General features: G+C 39.8%; 1 protein-coding gene and 2 pseudogenes across 2 annotated transcripts in view; all 3 read left to right on the top strand.

Moving 5' to 3' along the window:
- Positions 1-1,145: 1,145 nt before the first annotated feature.
- On the top strand, positions 1,146-1,739 carry LOC110221611 (myosin light polypeptide 6 pseudogene; annotated as a pseudogene).
- A 7,045-nt stretch (positions 1,740-8,784) lies between these two features.
- The window catches only part of PDCD1LG2 (programmed cell death 1 ligand 2), a 56,831-nt gene continuing 46,454 nt past the window's right edge, over positions 8,785-19,161 (top strand). Inside the window, exon 1 of one of the 2 annotated variants that reach the window (XM_021006311.2) lies at positions 8,785-9,020. The gene's annotated coding sequence lies outside the window, so the exon portion shown is untranslated. The remainder of the gene's footprint in view (positions 9,021-19,161) is intronic. The other variant, XM_021006310.2, reaches the window with a different exon arrangement.
- LOC110221636 (metaxin-2 pseudogene) lies at positions 14,140-17,833 on the top strand (annotated as a pseudogene).

Below are 19,161 nucleotides of genomic sequence, written 5' to 3'. Positions count from 1 at the left end.
TGAAATCCACCTGCTCATCATTCTTGTAGCACAATAGTATTCCATTACATTCATATACCACAACTTGTTCAGCCATTCCCCAATTGATGGGCATCCCCTCAATTTCCAATTCTTTGTCACTAGAATATGATTTCTAACATCTAATTGCTAGTGTTTTATGGTATTCATTGATTTCCTTACAACAAACCTGTGAGGTAGGTAGTGCCAATATTACTATGTCCCTTTTACAGATGTGGAAACTGAGGTTCAGTAGAACAAAGAATTTTTACAAAGTCTTTCATGGTATACTTTCGGGAAAGATGGAGAAATGTAGGCTAGATGATAGTGCAGTTAGGTGAATTTAAAACTGATTGAATGACTAGACCCAAAGAGTAGCCACTAATGAGTTTCTATCACCTTGGAGGCAGAGCTAGTGATCTGTCCTTGGCCCTGTACTAGTCAGCCTTTTAAATCTAAGACTTGCATGAAGGAATAGATGGCTTAATTAATGAATTTGCAAATGACATGAATCTGGAAGGAATAACTAGCATGTTTGATGACAGAGACAAGATCCAAGAAGATGTAAGCAGGTTCAGAACGGTAGGCCAAATTGAATAACAAAATTTAACCGACATAAATGTAAAGTTTCCACTTGGTTTTAAAGAATCAATTTTACAAGTATAGGATGTGAGAGATGGATAGACAACAGGTGATGCGAAAAAGATGTGAGAGTCTTAGTGAACTGCAAGTTCAATATTCTCCAAAAGGCCTCTCTTCTGTTTTCTTTGTCTTATACCACTCAGACTTCTTCCCCTACTATCTCCTCCTTCACTTCTTACTCACATAAAGAGGTGATCCATTTTCCTTACTAAGGCCGATCCTTCTATATGCAAACTTGATTTCAATTCCTCCCATTTTCTCTGGCCATTTGCCCCCCACCATCTTCCCTTTTTTCCCTCTAATCTTCAATGTCTCTGTATCTACTAGCTCTTTTCCTGCTGCCTACAAACATGCCTATTTCTCCCTCATCCTTAAAAAATCATCACTTAATCAGACCATTCCCTCCAGCTACAACACCATATGTCTCTCTACCCTCTCAGATGAACTCCTTAAGAAAGTCATGTGTGGATACAGCAGCAGCAGTACGAGTGAGCTGCATGGCTAAGATGTGTGACTTCATGTAGGATCAGACAGCAGAGTACAAGGAGGCCTTCCAGCTGTTTTACCAAAGAGGGGATGGAAAGATCTTATACAGTCAGTGTGACAACATGATGTGAGCCCTGGGCCAGAACCCTACGATGCTGAGGTACTCAAGGTCTTAGGGAATCCCAAGAGTGATGAGATGAATGTGAAGGTACTGGACTTTGAACACTTTCTGCCAATGCTGAAGAGCATAACAAAGAGTAAGGACCAGGGCACATATGAAGACTATGTAGAAGGGCTTCAGGTGTTTGATAAGGGAGAGAATGACATAGTCATGGAGGCTAAAATACAACACATCCTCATCACCCTGAGTGAGAAGATGACAGAGGAAGGTGTGGAAGTGTTGGTGGCAGGGCATGAGCCCAGCAATGGTTGTATCAACTATGAAGAGCTAGGCCAGATGGTACTGAATGGCTGAGAACAACTCCTCTTTCCACAAAGAACCATCCTCTTGCCCCTGAAGCAACTAATTACATTTTCAAGGTTACCTACATCCTTACTTCCAACTCTCACCACATGTCCTCTTTGGCCTACTTCCTCTCCGCTTTCATCAAACAAACTTGCTATCTGCTCCTAAAAGAAAGAAAGCCATGTGCATTTAGGGTTTCCATTTCCTTCTCCTCCCTGTCTCTTTTAAATGCTCGGTGATCTGGCATCCGACCTCATTATTCAACAGAAAATGTTCTCTCCAAAGTTACCAGTGATCTCTTTACCAAATCTGATGTCCTTTTTCTCAGTCTTCATCCTTCCTAACCTCTCTGAATCATCATGAAAACCCAGTAAGGAAAGAGTAGTCATGGGAAAGTGATGATCATTTTTATATAGATGATTTCCAAATATATACACATACACATAACATACATATGTATACAGTATAATATACACATGAATACAACATATATACACATCTACCTAATACTTATATACATATATACACACAAATACATATGTATTTTTCCAAACCTAGTCTCTCTGCCAAGTTTTAGTCCTATATCACAAATTGCCTTTTGCACATCTTGAATTAGATGTCTCTAAAGGCAGCTTAAGCTCAACATGTGACTGAAACAAAATTCATTATCTTTCTCCCCCAACTCCCATCTTCAAGTATTTAAAGGGCTGCCAAATGGAGAAGGGTAGACATGTACTGCTTGGTCCCAGAGGCAACAACTAGGTGCACTGGGTAGAAGCTACCGAAGGCAGATTAAGACAGTATAAGAGGAAAAGCAACTAGAAGTTTTGAAATCATTAAAGCTATTTAAAAGTAGGGCTATCTCCAGAGACTGGGTTCCAACCTCACTGGAAGTTTTTAAGCAAATGTTGGCTAACCACTTATCAGAGCTATTGTAGAAGGGATGCTTGGTCATGTACATGTATTAGACTAAATGGCTCCTAACATCCATTCCAACTATTAGATTCCTATGATCTTATATTTCAGACTTGCTCAAGGTCACAGAGCTAGTAAGTGTTGAGTTAGGACTTGAACCCAGGGCCTCCTGATGCCAATTTCTGTATTCATTCCTCTAAACCATACTCTATGACATAGGACAGGTCATTCAATCTGGGTACTTCAGTTTACTCATCTGCAAAATGGGGATAATAATATCAGATCATCTTGCAGGAGAACTGGGGAGGGAAAGCTAATAAGCGGAGTAAGCTCTTGGAGAAATTTCAAAATTGGCAAAGTTGGATAGCATGGCTTTGGTGCATGTTTTCACATCTCTCTTTGTCCTTTTGGCATTTTTTCCCCTATCCATCCCCAGCCCTCCAACTCCTCCAATTTCTTCCAGCCCATTTCCTGTTACCTTAAGAAATGTTATCAGCTAGCATTGAAACTGTTAGCTGATGGCTACCTTAATGAGTTATCCCTAATTAGGCTGTTTGCATTTTAATAGGGAACTCTTAAAGACAAAAAGAAACCTTCTAAGGCCCAAAGAAATCATTCCCTCAAAAGGTGGGATTTTAATCCTGTGTTAGGTGAAGGGAAGTGCAAATTAAGAAACAGATTAAGAGAGATACTTCTACCTTCTCTTTCTATCTTGGCATTTTCCTGTCCTTGTGCAACATTTTTTTTCCTGGCTTAACATCAAGAGAAATTGCTACTGGACCTATACCCTTCCCCTGTAAGGAGAAAACCCCAACATGGTCCAAAATCAGGAATAGCAACCCTGAGGGTGCTCCATGGGACATGGAATGGCCGAGAGGGCAATTTAGCCTTGCCACTCTGGAAAAGGAGGACCTGACAAGGACACATCCCGGGGCAATAGTTAGTGGGGTGGTCTGGGAATCAGGAAGACCTGTTGGTAAGGCTGTGTGCTGTGGAAGAAAGATGGATAGAATCAGAGAACCTGGGTTTAGATCTTTGCTCTGACACTTATTTTCTGGATGTCCTTGAACAAGTCACCTCCTCTGTGGGACTGTTTCCTCATCTATCAACCTCTATGGTTCTTTCCAGCTCTAAATCTAACCTAACCATGATTCTGTGATGATGAATTCATACCTTACCTCTGACACTTCCTGGTTGTGTAACAATGAGTAAATCACTTAACCCCTATCAAGTTGTGCTTTCATATCTGGTACAAAGGCACACTAAATGCTTGATGGTGGATATGATTAATTCCTTTAATAAAACACATTTAGTACACCCAACTCTCCCAGGCAAAAGCAGGAAACTCCCTATGGTTTCAGGACCTCCTCACAAGAGTCTTTGAGCTGTCTTTATATATCCCTCTCCCAAAGGGTCCACAGCTGGGTTTCAGGTCAATCCTCCTGGGGGCAGAATTAACTCAAGCTACTCCAGATCTGCTCTACAACATCCTGACTCACAAAAGCCCAAGGTGATGGTGTGGGAGTTTAGGGGTTCTACTCAATCCAACCCAGTTCCACTAACTCCTTGGCCCACAACATCTCTGAGGCCCAGTAAGTGTCCTCATCTGTAAAACAGAAATAACACGTGTCATATCTATCTCACAAGACTGTTGCGAGGTTCAAATGCACTGAGCAAATTGCAAACTTCAGAGTTTGCCTGGCACATAGTAGGAGCTTAACAGATGCTTGTTGAATGAATAAGACCAGATATTATTGTGCTTTACTATCTTCTCCCACATGCTTCTCCAACCCTGGGGTCAATCCAATACCTGTACAAACATCAGGAATGTGAGTTTAAACTGGGGGATACCAGGTCATGGAATCACTGAATTTAGAACTAAAAAGGACCTTGGAGATCATTTAATCTGATCCATTTTCCCTTATCACTCCCTCCCCCACTACCTCTCTCTCTCTCTCTTTCTATCTGTGTGTGTGTGTGTGTGTGTGTGTATATGGAAATTAAATATATACACATACATACATACATATACATACATATATATACATATATATATATGTATATATATATATATACATATATATACATATATATATATATGTATATATATATACATATATATATATATACATATATATATATATATATATATATATATATATATATATATATATATATATATATATATATATATGTATGGAAATTAAGACTCAAAGATCATTTTGTTTGCACCACAGTTACACCGGCCAAGCAAGAATTTGAATCCCTACACCAAATCCACTTGTGTTTTCCCAGTATCATGGTTCTTTTCTCCACCTTCTTCAATTTGAAATTGTTCTAGGCAGTCTGTCCCTTTCTAGGTCCCGCCTGCTCCAGAGCAGAAGTGTCAAGCGGACTTCATGCAAGCCCTCAACACTCTTCAGTGTGGCAGGAACCAGACTGAAACATAACTGAGAAATGTTTAACAAAATAAATAAAAATGCAGTTAAATATAGCCAATATTACATTTTAAAACTAAGTCAAAATGCAAGCTGCAGGGATCCTTATGTATGTATGGTTTAGGCACCTATCCCGTTTCTATTTGAGTTTGATGTTAAGTAGTCTAGAGAACTCCTGGAAATACAGACTAATTCTGAGGATCCAGCAAATGCTGGGCTCTCTGCCCTTTTCCCTTCCCTCTCCAGTTTGAATAACTTAGAAAAAATTAAGTTTGTTGGCTCAAAGGTCTATGAATAATGATGAGTGGGACTCACAATTGGGAGAAACCAAATAAGCTGGGAAAAGGAGAAAGGTCAACTACAGAAAAAGAGTGGTAAAAAACAATGGGAGAAGAGAACTCTGGAGGGGTTGATTCCCCTCCCCTCCCCAATATGGAACTTGAGGAGAGGATAGAATGATTGGAGTATGCTAAAAGACTGGCCCCAGCCTGGTTTGAGAAATTGATTGGCCGGCTATGCTATGAAACTATTGTTAACTGGCAGGAAGGTTAGGCAAGGGTGTCCGTGTGTGTGTGTGTGTGTGTGTGTGTGTGTGTGTGTGTGTGTGTGGCCATCAAATGAGAGAAATGTTACCCCAAAGGAGCAACAGGGTATTGCCAAGTCTAAGAAAGGACTTACTGAGGAAGAAATTTCCACCAAAAGCAGACCTAATTTTCCAGACTACAAGGGAATCAGAGGATTTACTTACATCCTTGGACTATAATGGTCCTTCTTTTTTGTTCTCCTTATTCTATAACATTCTTAATGTGTACTTAAGAGTAGAGTCAGTCTCAGTGTGCCAGGAAAGATTGGGGTATATAGGGTATTTAGGACACCTCTGGTGTGAGGGCTTGCTGAGCCCTTTTCAGGGCTGTTCATCCACCTTTGGTATCCACCTGTCACCTAACCCTCATTTGTAGCTCCAAGAAGCTATAGCATGCTCAGCAGCCATACACTGGTAAAAAACCATTTTAGTAAATGTACTAAACTAGGTGGAGGGTAACTGAAAGTCCTCAAACCCATCAATGAGTTAGGAGAATGTCTATCCCAAGCATGTAAAGACTTGTCTCAGCAGAATGGTCAGATGAGAACAATGTGTTCCAATGGCCACGAAGGCGGCTGAAGCACACTGGAACTGTGAGAGCTTGGTCAGACTTGAAGCTGCCAAGGTCATCCACTGCATCCCGGGCCATCACCAGTTGTCTTGACTTTTGTCCTGCCACTGGACTTCTTTGACTCTAGAAGAGAGAGTGAGGCTGATGATTTTGCACAACTCTGCCTCACCTAAATACAATTTATGCACATGTCAAGAAGTCACCCCATGGTGTAATTGGTCCTCTTCAAAAACTGAGGACAAATAAGAACACTAGGATAGTATAGTACTGTACAGTATAGGGGTACCATCCAGACAGTGACTCAGGGTTTCTGGGTGGGAGCTATGAGACAAAAGAGGAAGAAAATCCCTCCAAAATGTACCGAGCCATGACATCATTTCATAAAACTAGAGACGGAAGGGACTTTAGAAATTATCTAGTCAAATCCCCCACTTCACAGATGAGGAAACTATGAAGAGAGAAATGAAGTGACTTGGCCATTGTCACTGAGGTGATAAATATATCAGGGATTCAAACACAAGTCCTCTTTCTGTGTTTCTCTGTCTCTGTCTATCTCTGTCTCTCTGTCTCTCTCTCTGACTCTCTCTGTCTCTCTCTCTCTCTCTTACTCTCTGTCTAGGGCTTTTTCTGCCTTCAATGAATACACTGCTTCTCAGGAAGGGAAGAATTGAGGTAAAGCTGGGAACAGGATGTAAGGAAACAGGATTGAGAGAAGAGAAAAGGAATAGGTAGAAGTTGGAGGAGGAGTTTACAAAGAGGAAAGTGAAGAGCAGGGAGGGGAGATAGTGAGTCTTAGAGAGTAATAAGTAAGATGAAAGGCACCATCACTGATGAAGCATACTTGCTTATTTGGGGTCTTACCTCTATATTCTACCCCATCAAGGAGGCAAAGAGCATATAAACTACAATATGAGAAACAATCTGGTGTACTGAAAAGGGTGCTGGGGCAGCTAGGGGGTGCAGTGGATAGAGCACCGGCCCTGAAGTCAGGAGGACCTGAGTTCAAATCCGGCCTCAGACCAAACATTTGACCCTTACTAGCTGTGTGACCCTGGGCAAGTCACTTAACCCCAATTGCCTTAAAAAAAGAAAGAGAAAAGGGTGCTGCATATGAAGTCAGAGGATCTAAATTCACTACCTATTAACTGTGTGACTTGTACCTGCTGCAAGAAGCCTTTTTCAATCACCGTTCATATTAGTGCCTTCCCTCTGCTGATTATCTTTGTGTCATCTGCATTTGACTGTAAGCTCCTGGAGGTCAAGGACTGTGATAATTATAAACTTTCCATTATTTGATGTCTTAATTATAGTCTGATGTCATTATAATTACAAGGTTCCAATATGGAGTTACTTAGGCTAAGTGGTCCTAATGCCCATAAAGGCAAAACAGTTTGTACTTTTCCACTGTTAACTGTTCGAAAGATTTGAAGTTTTTGATGAGACTAATTCTTGACCTGCTGCAGGGGCCTTGAGTCATTCTCTTTCTGCTGCCTTGGTTAATGTTAGATCCTCCCACCAGTTTGCAGTCTTGATAAAGAAATTCCTTCTACCAGAGCTTCACCCAAAACTAGTATCAATAAGGAACCCCAAGAAATTTTCCGCCACATTTGGGTCTGATTAAGGAATGCCCTCTCCTACATCTGACACTGATTGCCTACTGTTAACCAAGTCCATTCTTAAGGTATATAATCTTACCACCTAAACCCCAACTCTGAGTGTGTTCCTTCCCCAACACATATTCCTTCCTTCTGGCTGGGGAGTTTCTTGCATGTGGGGACAAACCTCTGTTTATGTTGCCATAGGATTTATATGCTTTTTTCCTATTTACTGTGTCACATAAAAACGAAGCTCATGAGTGTATCATTTTCCTGAGTACCAATTTTGTAGATGTCTCAAACCCAGGTATTTGCTTTAGCCATGATGGTAAATAAAGCAAGGACCATCTTTTACCTTTCTTTGTGTCCTCACCACTTAGCACAGTGCCTGGCACGCAGTAGGCACTTGATAAAAGCTTATTAACGACTAACTGTAGGTAAGTTACTTCTGAGCTTCAATTTCCTCATTTGCTGGGAGGTATCACAGCAAAATGAAAAGAGTATTCTGGATTTGGAGGCAGTAAGCCTGGGTTCAAATCCCAGTGCTGCCACTTACTACCTGTGTGACCTTGGGAAAATCACTCAGCCTTTCTGAGTCTCAGTTTCCTCAACTGTAAAATGAGAGGGTTGGGTCTAGATAACATCTGTGGTTCCTCCCAGCTTGAAATCTACGATTCTATTGTGTTGAGAGGAGGAGGATCGCCTCCAAAGGTCCATTCAACTTTAAATCTCATCATCCACAGCTGTACCTTGCTTCACCACTGACTGCAGTCAGACATAGCCATCAAGGGAAAAGCAGAGACCTCACGCCAACTCCCTACAAGTGGACAAGCTCCCAAAGGTCCTTCTTAATCAAATTCCCCCAGTTGTTAGTTCTTGATCCTTCTCTAAAATTTCTTTATATACTCTGTATCCCTGCAGTTGAATGCACGCTCCTTAAGGGGCAGGAACTGTTTCTTTTTCTCTTTTTTTTCTTCTTTCCTTCCTTCCTTTTTTTTTTTTTGGTCTTTGCACTCTCAGCACAGTTGCTTTCAGTATGAAAGTGAAATAAAAAGAGGTTGGGTCTGGTGGTAAAGGGGCAGTTCTGAGTTTTAATTTTTTTTTTTTTAGTACATTCTTGTCTCAAGCCTAGTAGGAGTAGGAACACCCACTTGCATGCTATGTGAGAGACCTTAACCTTCATACTTATAAAGGTTTTTGTACCCTTTCCCTCCCTTCCTTCTTCAGCTACAAGTTTTTTAAGAAACTGGATGGTAGCCAGAGAAGAATCTGATGCAGAGGACGGGGTGGTTCTTTTCTTTTCAGAGGAGGCTTGCTGGACTCTGACGTGAGTATTATGTTGTTTGTGGTACTTGGCCTTTGAAACGGTGCAAATGACAAGCAGTTGAGATGATGGAAAAGAGGGGTCTCTGGAGGCTCATCCTGGCAAGATCTTGACAGCTAAAATAATTTCCAGTCATTTGGGATGATTTAAGTGGGGTCCGGGTGATGGCACTGGAAGTAAATGAGATTGTTGCTACCTGCCTCTAGATCTTGTGATTTTCCCTTCCTGTCCCTAAGATTATTGTTTTCATCAGGAGGTTACAACTGAAACAATTCAACAACAAAAAATATACGCTGGAAATGTTCTGTCCAGGAAATCTGAACCACTTTCTAGAGTTCCTGTCAGACAGCTTTCTGAAGTCTAGCAATCACAGATGTGTTTTCCTCCCAGCGGTATCTGCTTTTAATTACGTTCTCTTTGACATGCAGTATCGCTACTCTGGACTAACTCCTCTTTTAAACAAAAATATTGACATCTTTTGGTTTTGCACTGCCTTTGTTTTCCAATTCATCCCTCCTCCCCCTCCCTCCCAGAGACTCTCTACAGCAAAGAAGAACGCTTCAGTAAAACTAACCAACGCCAGCTAAGTCCAACAGTATATGCAGAGTTCCACACTGGTAGTCCCCCACTTCTACAGAGAAAGTAGTGAGGTATAATGCACATTTCTTCCTCAGAGCCAACTTTGAGGCATTCAGTTTCTTTTTGGTGTTGCTTTTCTTTTCATTTGCATTGTTATTGTCATTGTGTGTATTGTTTATCTGGTTCTGGGACTAGCTTCTCTTTTCCTTTTTATAGAGTATTTGAGCAGTTAAGTGTTAGATGAAAGTATTATTTTATGAGAGTGTTCACAAGGCTATCAGATGACAACAGCATTACTGAAGGGAGAAATGAGCCTTTTCCTTCTAGTTTAATTGGGCAAAGAGAGGTTAGCAGGATTAAAAGAAAGCTGAAAAAAAGTAATAAACCATCATTTACTGAGCATCCGCTCTGTGTCCAGATACTGTGATGGGAACAGAAATGAATTAGGCAAGACTATCTCTATTCTGGGACAATATGCAATCTGCTTAGGGAATATAAAAGATGCCTCACCCCCTCCCACCCCACTTTATTTTGAAGATAATTACAGAGCAACATACTTCAGTGAGTAGTGTGGTATAGTGGATAGAGAGAGATGGCCTTGGAGTCAGAATGACTCCTTTGATCCTTACTGGCTGTATGACCCTGGGCAAGTCACTTAACCTCTTAGTGCTCCTAAGGTACCACTCTAAGGCTGTAGGTCACAGAGGTAGTGTTCTGCATCAGCAGAAGCAGCTCCTCACCAGGAATTCCCTACAGGAGTAAAATCACAAGTCTAGTTTGAAAAATAAAGAAGGAAAGAAAGGAAAGAAGGTAAGAAGGAAGAAAAGAGAGAGAAAGAGAGAGAAAGGAAAGAAAGAAAGAAAGAAAGAAAGAAAGAAAGAAAGAAAGAAAGAAAGAAAGAAAGAAAGAAAGAAAGAAAGAAAGAAAGGAAGGAAGGAAGGAAGGAAGGGGAGAGAGGAGAAAGAGAAAAAGAGGCAGAGAGAGAAAAAGAAAAAGAGAGGAAGGAAGGAATGAAGAAAAAGGAAGGAAGGAAAGAAGAAAGAAGGAAGGAAGGAAGGAAGGAAGGAAGGAAGGAAGGAAGGAAGGAAGGAAGGAAGGAAGGAAGGAAGGAAGGAAGAAAAAAAAAGAAAGACTTTAAAAAGTTTGTGACATTGCTGGTCTGGCCACTACACCTTAGGTCATAGTTTCAGCAGTTGCCACAGCCAAAACATTTCGTAACTTGGTAGACAACTGGTTGGTAATAAGCCTCTCCAATCTTAGACTGATACTCAAACTAGAAACAATGTTATGGATGGGCCCAGAGACCCAAAGTCTTTCCAGCTTGTTAGAACCTGCCAGAAATTGCCTTCCACCGACAGAAGCTTTGAGCACACAGTCACTTCCACTTCATGCTGACTTTTCTAAATACAAAATAATAGGATACAAGTGAATAGGAGGCAACATAATGTATGAAAAGAGCAATGGATTTAAAATCAGAAGACCTGAATTTAAATCTCACTTTACCACTTTGGGGCAAGTCATTTCTCTCTGAGGGCTCAGTTTCTTTGTTTTTAACATAAAAAATGACATTTATTTATTTTAAAGGAAGGAAAAATATTGGAAGTTGGATTAAATGGCTTCTAAGTATCCTTCATGCTCTAAAGCCTGTTATCCCATTAGCATTAAATGAAGAGTCAGAAGGCCTGGGTTCCAATCCTGAATGTGACATTTGCTACTAGTAGCTATATGATGTACTAAACTAGTCATTTACTTTCTCTGAAATTCAATTTCACCATTTGTAAAACGAGCACAGTATATCATGTTGTTGTTGTTCACTTGTGTTTGACTCTTTGTGACCCCATTTGGAGTTTTCTTGACAAAGATACTGGAGTAGTTTTCCTATTTCCTCCTGCAGTGCATTTTACAGATGAGGAAACTAAGGCAAACAGGGTTAAGTGACTTGCCCAGGGTCACACAGCTAGTAAGTGTCTGAGGCTAGATTTGAACTCAGGAAGATGAGTCTTCCTGACTCCAGGCCCAGCGCTCTGTCCACTAGCTGCCCTGTATATCAGATTAGTTGCCTCCAAGCTCTAAATCCCATGAATATATAAATGTTGAAGTAATACAGAATAAAAGGGAGCTCAACCAGAGCTCAGCCAGGTCAATCTAGAAACACTTCCTGGAGGAGAGGAATCTTGAGGAACTGATGGGCAAAGATTGTAAAAGAGCATCTGAGGGCCAAAGACAGGAATTAGAAAGTCATGTGTTGGGGAAAGCAGTGGTTTTTCTAATGTATTTTGATGAACTGATAGTTTCACACTAAAAATAAAATGTTTTGTGTAGAGCATCCAGGGTCTATGTCAATTTTAGGAGAGAAGGGCATTTAGAATACTGCAAGAATACCTTAATGATAGTGATCTAGGCACCTTCTTTAGGGACACAGAATGGGGCATTGGATGCCATGTCTTACATTGGACTTCCATTGAAAAGACAGCAGAATATGTGGGAAAGAGTGCTAGATTTAGAGTCAGCAGACTGGGGTTCCAATTCTCCCTTGACTATTTGTGTGACGGTGGGTAAAAGTCACTTATCTTTCACAAACCTCAATTTCCTTCTCTGTAAAATGGAGATAATACTTTCACTGCCTTTTCCCCAGAATAAATCAAGAAAAGCACTTGGCCAAACTTAAAACTCTATGTAAAGGTGAATTATTATTAGTAGCATTGTTATTATTATTATTTCTATTCTCATCATCACAAGACCTGATGTGGGAGTTCAAATGCCTCCTAACTGGGTTGGCTCCATGCTTCTAGTCTCTTCTTGCCTCAAACCATTTTTTATCTCACCAGACTCATCTTTCTGAAACATCACTTTCATCCAGGAGGTAGGGTTGGTATAGTGGAATATGTCGTGGATCTGGGCCTTGGTTCCCTCATCGATAAAATTAGGTGGTTGAACTAGATCAGGGGTGGGTAACCTGCAGCCTTGAGGCTTCAAATCCAAATTTCACAGAACAAATCCTGGATTCAGTCAAAGGGCCATACTTGAGGACCTAGAGGGCTACATGTGGCCTTGAGGCTGCAGGTGCCCCACCCCTGGTCAAGGAATTCACTCACCATCCCTGTGGTTACCCAGACAGGGGTCTCTAAGGTCATTATTCTCATATATGCATTGTCTTCCCTTTTATATTATAATATAAATGCCTTGCGAGCAAGGAGTTGTCTTATTATTCTCAGTGATTATATCCCTAAAGGCAAAGTGCTTACCACATAGTAAGTACCTAATGAATGCTTTTTTCATTTAGTTATCATTCATCCATGATAACATTTTTTTATTTTGATTTATCAACAATCACTTCCATATGCTTTTGAGTTTAAAATTTTTCTCCCCCTTCCTCCCCACCACCCTCCCCAAGACGGCACACAATCTCATATAGGCTATACATTTACATTCCTATTAAACATATTTTCACATTAGTTAAGTTGTAAGTAAAAATTAAAACCAATAGGAGGAACCATTTGAAAGCATGATAACATTTTAAATGGAAATAAATGTAAAGTTCTGTACTGGGGTTAAAAAATCAACTGCAGAAATGATGAGCAGGTAAATTTCAGAAAAACCTGGAAAGATTTACATGAACTGATAATGAATGAAGTGAGCAGAACCAAGGGAACATTGTACACAGTAACAGCAACGTTGTTGAATGATCAGCTGTGATAGATTTACCTCTTCTCAGCAATACAATTGTCAAGACAATTCCAAATGACTCGTGATGGAAAATGCTATTCACATCCAGAGAAAGAACTATGGCTGTAGATTAAAGCATACTATTTTCACTTTTTTTTTTTTGGTGGAGAGGGGGGCTATGGCTTTCCCCTTCTGTTCTGTTTCTTCATTCACAATGTGACTAATGTGGAAATATGTTTACAAGACTGCACATGTGTAACCTATATCAGGTTGCTTTCCATCTTGGTAAGGGAGGAATGGGAGGGAGGGAATAAAAAAACTTGAAACTCAAAATCTTGTAAAAAAAATGAATGTTGAAAACTATCTTTATATGCATTTGGAAAAAAATAAAATACCATCCACCAAAATAAATAAATAAATAAAAAATCAACTGCACAACTACAGGATATATGTGTGTGCACACATGTATGTGATTTGGTAACAGTTCATTTAAAAGAAAAGACCTAGAGGAGAGGGGTGGACTTGGCAGAGAAGAAGTAAAGAAAGGGTAGAGGCAGTAGTGATTTAGGGCAGCTAGGTGGCACAGTGGATAGAGTGCTGGGCCTGGAGTCAGGAAGACTCATCTTCTGAATTGAAGTCCTGCCTCAAATACTTAACTCACCATGTGACCCTAGGCAAGTCACTTAATCCTGTTTGCCTCAGTTTCCTCATGTATAAAATGAACTGGAGAGGAAATGGCAAACCGCTCCAGTATCTTCACCAAGAAAACCCCAAATAGGGTCACGGAGAGTCAGACACAACTAAGTGACCAACTGACAACAACAAAAGCAGTGGCTTACTCGACCCAAATGGCCAGCCTGTGCCTGATGGCTAAAACATTGGCCTCCATTGGCCTGATAAAGCCGCACTGTATCAACAGCTGAGACGAGAGTCAATGAATATTTCTAATAATGTTTCTTCTCTTGTTGTTCAGACCTTTTTGTATTTGTGTAATCCACCCATCAAAATAATTTACGGAGCAAAGATGCCAAACACATTCCTCCATCTGGTAAAGTATCTTTTATTCATGTGGGAAATCGAGTAGTATCAGAACTTGATCTAATAGTTCAATTCATAAAAGCCAAAGGCCATCCTCATCCCATTAGTAGTGGGACAGATAAAGCCAAAAAGCAGAAATGAAAGCTGGATGGAATCAGTCAATAATATGCTATTGACAACAGAGTGGTTTTTACAGTGATGTAATGAAGCTAATAAAAGGGAGAACATTCACTACAGATATGGGTTGTCTTATCTTTGGAATTGGAAACACATTTTGGCCTATCAAAAACAATGGGAAGACAAACAGAAGATGAAAGCCATTGATGAGGTCTTGCAAGCAAGAGACCATTGCTCTTTCTCAGAACCCTTATTTCGTCTTATTCTTATTTTTTCTCCTTGGAAATCTTTACTTCTTCAATAAATACCCAAATGAATTTGATGCCCTAGTATTTAGTCATCATCTCACAATCCTTACCACTCAGTTGACCAATGATGAGTTTTCTGAAAAAGTGAAAAACCACAGCAACTGCCATGCTTTCTATAGGAGAACTGAACAGAACTATTTTGAAGATTGTGGGAAAGAGCATACCTCTCAGGTTGGCGTAGAGATTTGTTCAATTAGACACTTCAAGAAAAAATCTAACTACTGAATACTTTTGAGTTTATGATTGTAACAGTATCAGAATTTTAAAATGGAGTACAAGTTTTAGAAGCATCCAGTTGGTAACAGCTAGATGGCTCAGGGGATAAGAGTGCCAGGCCTAAAGTCAAGATCAGTCTTCTTGAGTTCAAATCTGGCCTCAGACACTTACTAGATGCGTGACCTTGGGCAAGTCAATTAACCCTGTTTTCCTCAGTTTCTTCATCTGTAAAAAGAGCTGGAAAAGGAAATGGCAAAACACTTCAGTATCTTTTGCCAAGAAAACCCCAAATGAAGTCATGAAGAATAGGAGAAGACAAAAGATGGCTGAACAACAACAAAAATGAGCATGCCAGATCAGTAGATTTGAAGGCCTTTAAGTTCCTTTCCATCTCTAGATCCATGATCCAAGGATCCTCCCTATTAATAAGATTTAGAACTGAAAGCATCTTTTAATCTGATAAGAGTTCAACCATGTCATTTTATACATCAGGAAGTTGAGGCCCTGGGACTTGTGGGTGACTTGTCCAATGTCAGAGGCAATAAGTATCAGAATGGAGATTTAAAGATGACTCAAGTTTCCTTGGACACAAGAGGAAGAGGTTGGACTTCTACAGTTCCTTACAGCTCTGGCATCCTCCAAGATGAAGTGCTGTAATAAAATTCAAAATGGCTACCTCTCAATTACTCAGGGCCAGAGTATACAAACTATGAGTTGTGATTTCTCACCCCACCTCTTGTTTCATTTGGAAGAGGGATTAGACTTCTTCTTTTTGGGGAAAGAAATGGGACCAATACATGGAAGTTACAGGGAGACAAGTTTTAGTTCAACACTGGGGGAAAACTTCCAAATAATTCAATGCAATAATTCTAATGCAGAATGACTCCGTTAGAAAGTAGTGAGTTCTTCATCAGTGGAGGTCTCTGAACAAAGATTGTATGATTACTTGAGGATGTGGTACAGGTTTCATTTTTGAGGAGGAGTGTGGAGAGGAGGTTGGGCTAGAAGATTTCTGAGATTCTAAGATTCTGTATTCTCCTTATATTTGTCCCACAGGCCAGACAATCTTAAACTGAAAACCAAAGCTAGTCAATTAGAGATCTTGATTGAGCTAATTTGTAGGCCAAAGTACTCACGAATATTCCTGGATATCAACTGACCCGAATGTTTACTGGCAAACAGATAGGTGCTTCCCTACTTTCTTACAATTATTTGTACTTAAAATTCTTTGAAATCTTCAAAGAAGGTTGTTTTCTTTCTTCAAAGACAGTAGGACAGGGGTAAATTTGGAAACTCATGGCCTTTTGCATGAGGAAACAGACTCTCAGAATCTCAGAGTTGGAATTAACCATAGAGATGAGCTACTCCAGATCACATCTCAGCAGGAATCCCTACAAGAACATACCTGACAAGTAGCTGTCCAACCTCCTTTTCCACTCTTGGAAAGCTTGAATTGTTACAAAATGTTTCCCTATATGAAGCATAAATCTGCCATTTCGCAAGTTCCTCTACCAATGGATCCTACCTCTGATCTCTAGAGTGAAAAAAGAACATATAAAACCGTTCTTCCACATGACATCCCTTCCAAAACTTAGAGACAATGTATAAGCTTCATTTAATACAATTCACTCATTTAGCAGATGAGGAAACTGAGATCAAGAGGAGGGAAGTCACTTGTCCAAAGTTACACAGTAAGGTAGTGGTAGAGTGGGACTAAAATCTGGGTCTTTTAAACCCCAGTCCATTGCTGCCTTCAGTGTGAAGAATTCTGGGAGGAGGAGGCTGTTGTTTGTCCTTCATTCTCAAATATGAACAATGACATCAAGAGGGTGATGTCTTGACTTGCAAGTGAATTAGATTTAAATGAGGCAAGGCTGTGCAAAGTCATCAGCCTCACTGAGTCTGGGAGGAAAAAAGGATGATGACAATGATACTAAATGATCAGGTATGTAACCCATGAGCTTTTTCAGGTAGAAGTAAGTGGAACAGAGAGAGCCATTGAGGGACTAAAAGATGTCTCTAGGAGTTGAACACTAGTAGCAATTACACATGATGGTATATTTCTTCTTTCCTATCCTTTCATCATCACCTATCAAAATCTTACTCTTCTTTTTTGGGGTTCTCCATCACTGGTGGTCTTCAAGAAAAAACCAGATGACCATTTATCAGGGTTTTGTAGGGGCAGCTCCTATTTTTGGTATGGGTTAGAGCCAGTGGTGTGTTTGTAAATGTTTAACAACTAGTTCTCTGAAGAGGAAAAATAAAAGTGCCATGACACACTTTTAATTTTAATCTTCATTGTTAATATTCTCTCCATCATTTTCTTAAGTCTGGACAATCAACAAAACAATATATAAAGCCCTGATCTGTAATGCTTGTTGAGGTCTAAGGTGTAACTGCTTACAATGAAAATTTAATAATCAGTTCTTGTGCTTCTCAGTTCCCATCCAGTTCTGAGACTCCAAAATTCTACCTATTTCATGATGTCTTCTTTACTGTCCTCAAACTAGATATGATCTTCTTCCACCAAACCCCATATCACCACCTTTGTTTGGCACTCTGTAGGTGTTTAATGAATGCATGTTAATTAATAGATTTGTCACGCTTTAGAACTTGTAAATAAATACATTATATTTATTGTATATCCACTTATATATGTACATGTTGTATGTGTCCCTCCCTCTCCCCATAGAATGTAAACTCCTTAAGGGTAGGAACTATTTAATTTTTATTTTTGTTTCCAGCACCCAGCACAATGCCTGGCAGAAAATAAATGTTTAACAAATGCTTATGATGGATGACCATATCCTGCCAAAATTGAAGTTATATGTCTGTCTGATTCAGTCTAATGCAGAATAAACTCATGGAATTTGTCTCTATGTCCCTGGAAAGGCCTACCACAGGGTCTAGCCTGCAATATTTATTGCATTAAATGGATTTGAAGTTAAAAACTGTATCTTACCAGAGAAATCAGGAAACCTAAATTTCTGTAGACAGGTTTGTGAGCAAAAAAAGAAAACAAAACCCCAAAACAAAAGAGGAAAACTTTTCCAGGTAAAAGTTTACAAGAGTCAGAAACCACAGGCTCCACAATGATTCACATATCAAAAACTACAGAATTTCACTTCTTTCTCTTGGCTTTCTAATTTCCCTTTCTTTGTACTGTTGTGTCTGTGAGCAAATGATATGATAGAATCAGTGTCCTCAAGTGCCCGTTTCTTGCCATCTATATCATCTGTTCCCATGCAATCTGGTAAATCTTCAGACGCACAGTCTACATGAAGGCCGATGCATGAAATAAACGCTGGGGTGAAGGTACAGAGGCGCTCATGATAACCAATAACCCTGTGACATAAGCAGTGCGAATGTTATCTCCATTTTACAGATGGGGAAACTGAGGCTCAGAAAGGTGAAGAGACTTGCACAGGGTTCACTCAGTAAGCGTTAGGGACAGGATTTGAATTCAAGTCTCTTTATTCTGAATTTAGAGCTCTTGCTGAGAGAAAATAGTAAATGCTTTCTATAAGATAGCTACTGTCTTAAGTACTAACAACCACAAAGGAGCTCACACAATGGGAAAGACAAGATGTAAATACCTAGGTATATACAAGATATGTAGAGTGGATGGAAGGAAATGCACTTGGGATATCCATTGGGGTCACATTCTAAGACTGTTGTTTTTTCAATTAATTAATTAATTTATTAATAATTCTGATTAATTAATTATGTGATTTGATTGTTATTACAATCTGAGATTATTGTGTTTGGGGGGAAAGAAAATTAGAATATGTTCCCCTGGGCTCCCCAAATTTTTGAAATTTGTCATATTTATCTTTTCAAGCCTGAATTTAAGAATATAAGGAAAGTAATCAAGATCAACATTCTGTCTCTGACAACGGCAGCCATATATATATATATATATATATATGCATATGTGCATATATGTATCTATGTATAAATAGACGTGTGCATATAACATACATGCATATACACATGCACATAAATGCATGCATGCACGCATACATATTCACACAGAGCATTCAGAGGCAGCCAGGTGGCATAATGGATAGCACACCAGACTGGGAGTCAGGAAGATCCGAGTTCAAATTCTACCGCAGCCATTACTAGCTACTATGGAGAAGATATATACTTTCTCACAGCTTTGATTGCCCCATCCATAAAATGAGGATAATGATTATACCTCTGCTTATGGGGTTGTT

This window comes from Phascolarctos cinereus, unplaced genomic scaffold (assembly GCF_003287225.1).
Source record: "Phascolarctos cinereus isolate Bilbo 61053 unplaced genomic scaffold, phaCin_HiC Scaffold_4;HRSCAF=312, whole genome shotgun sequence".
Classification (NCBI taxonomy): domain Eukaryota; kingdom Metazoa; phylum Chordata; class Mammalia; order Diprotodontia; family Phascolarctidae; genus Phascolarctos; species Phascolarctos cinereus.
This window is presented reverse-complemented; position numbering and strand designations above follow the sequence as displayed.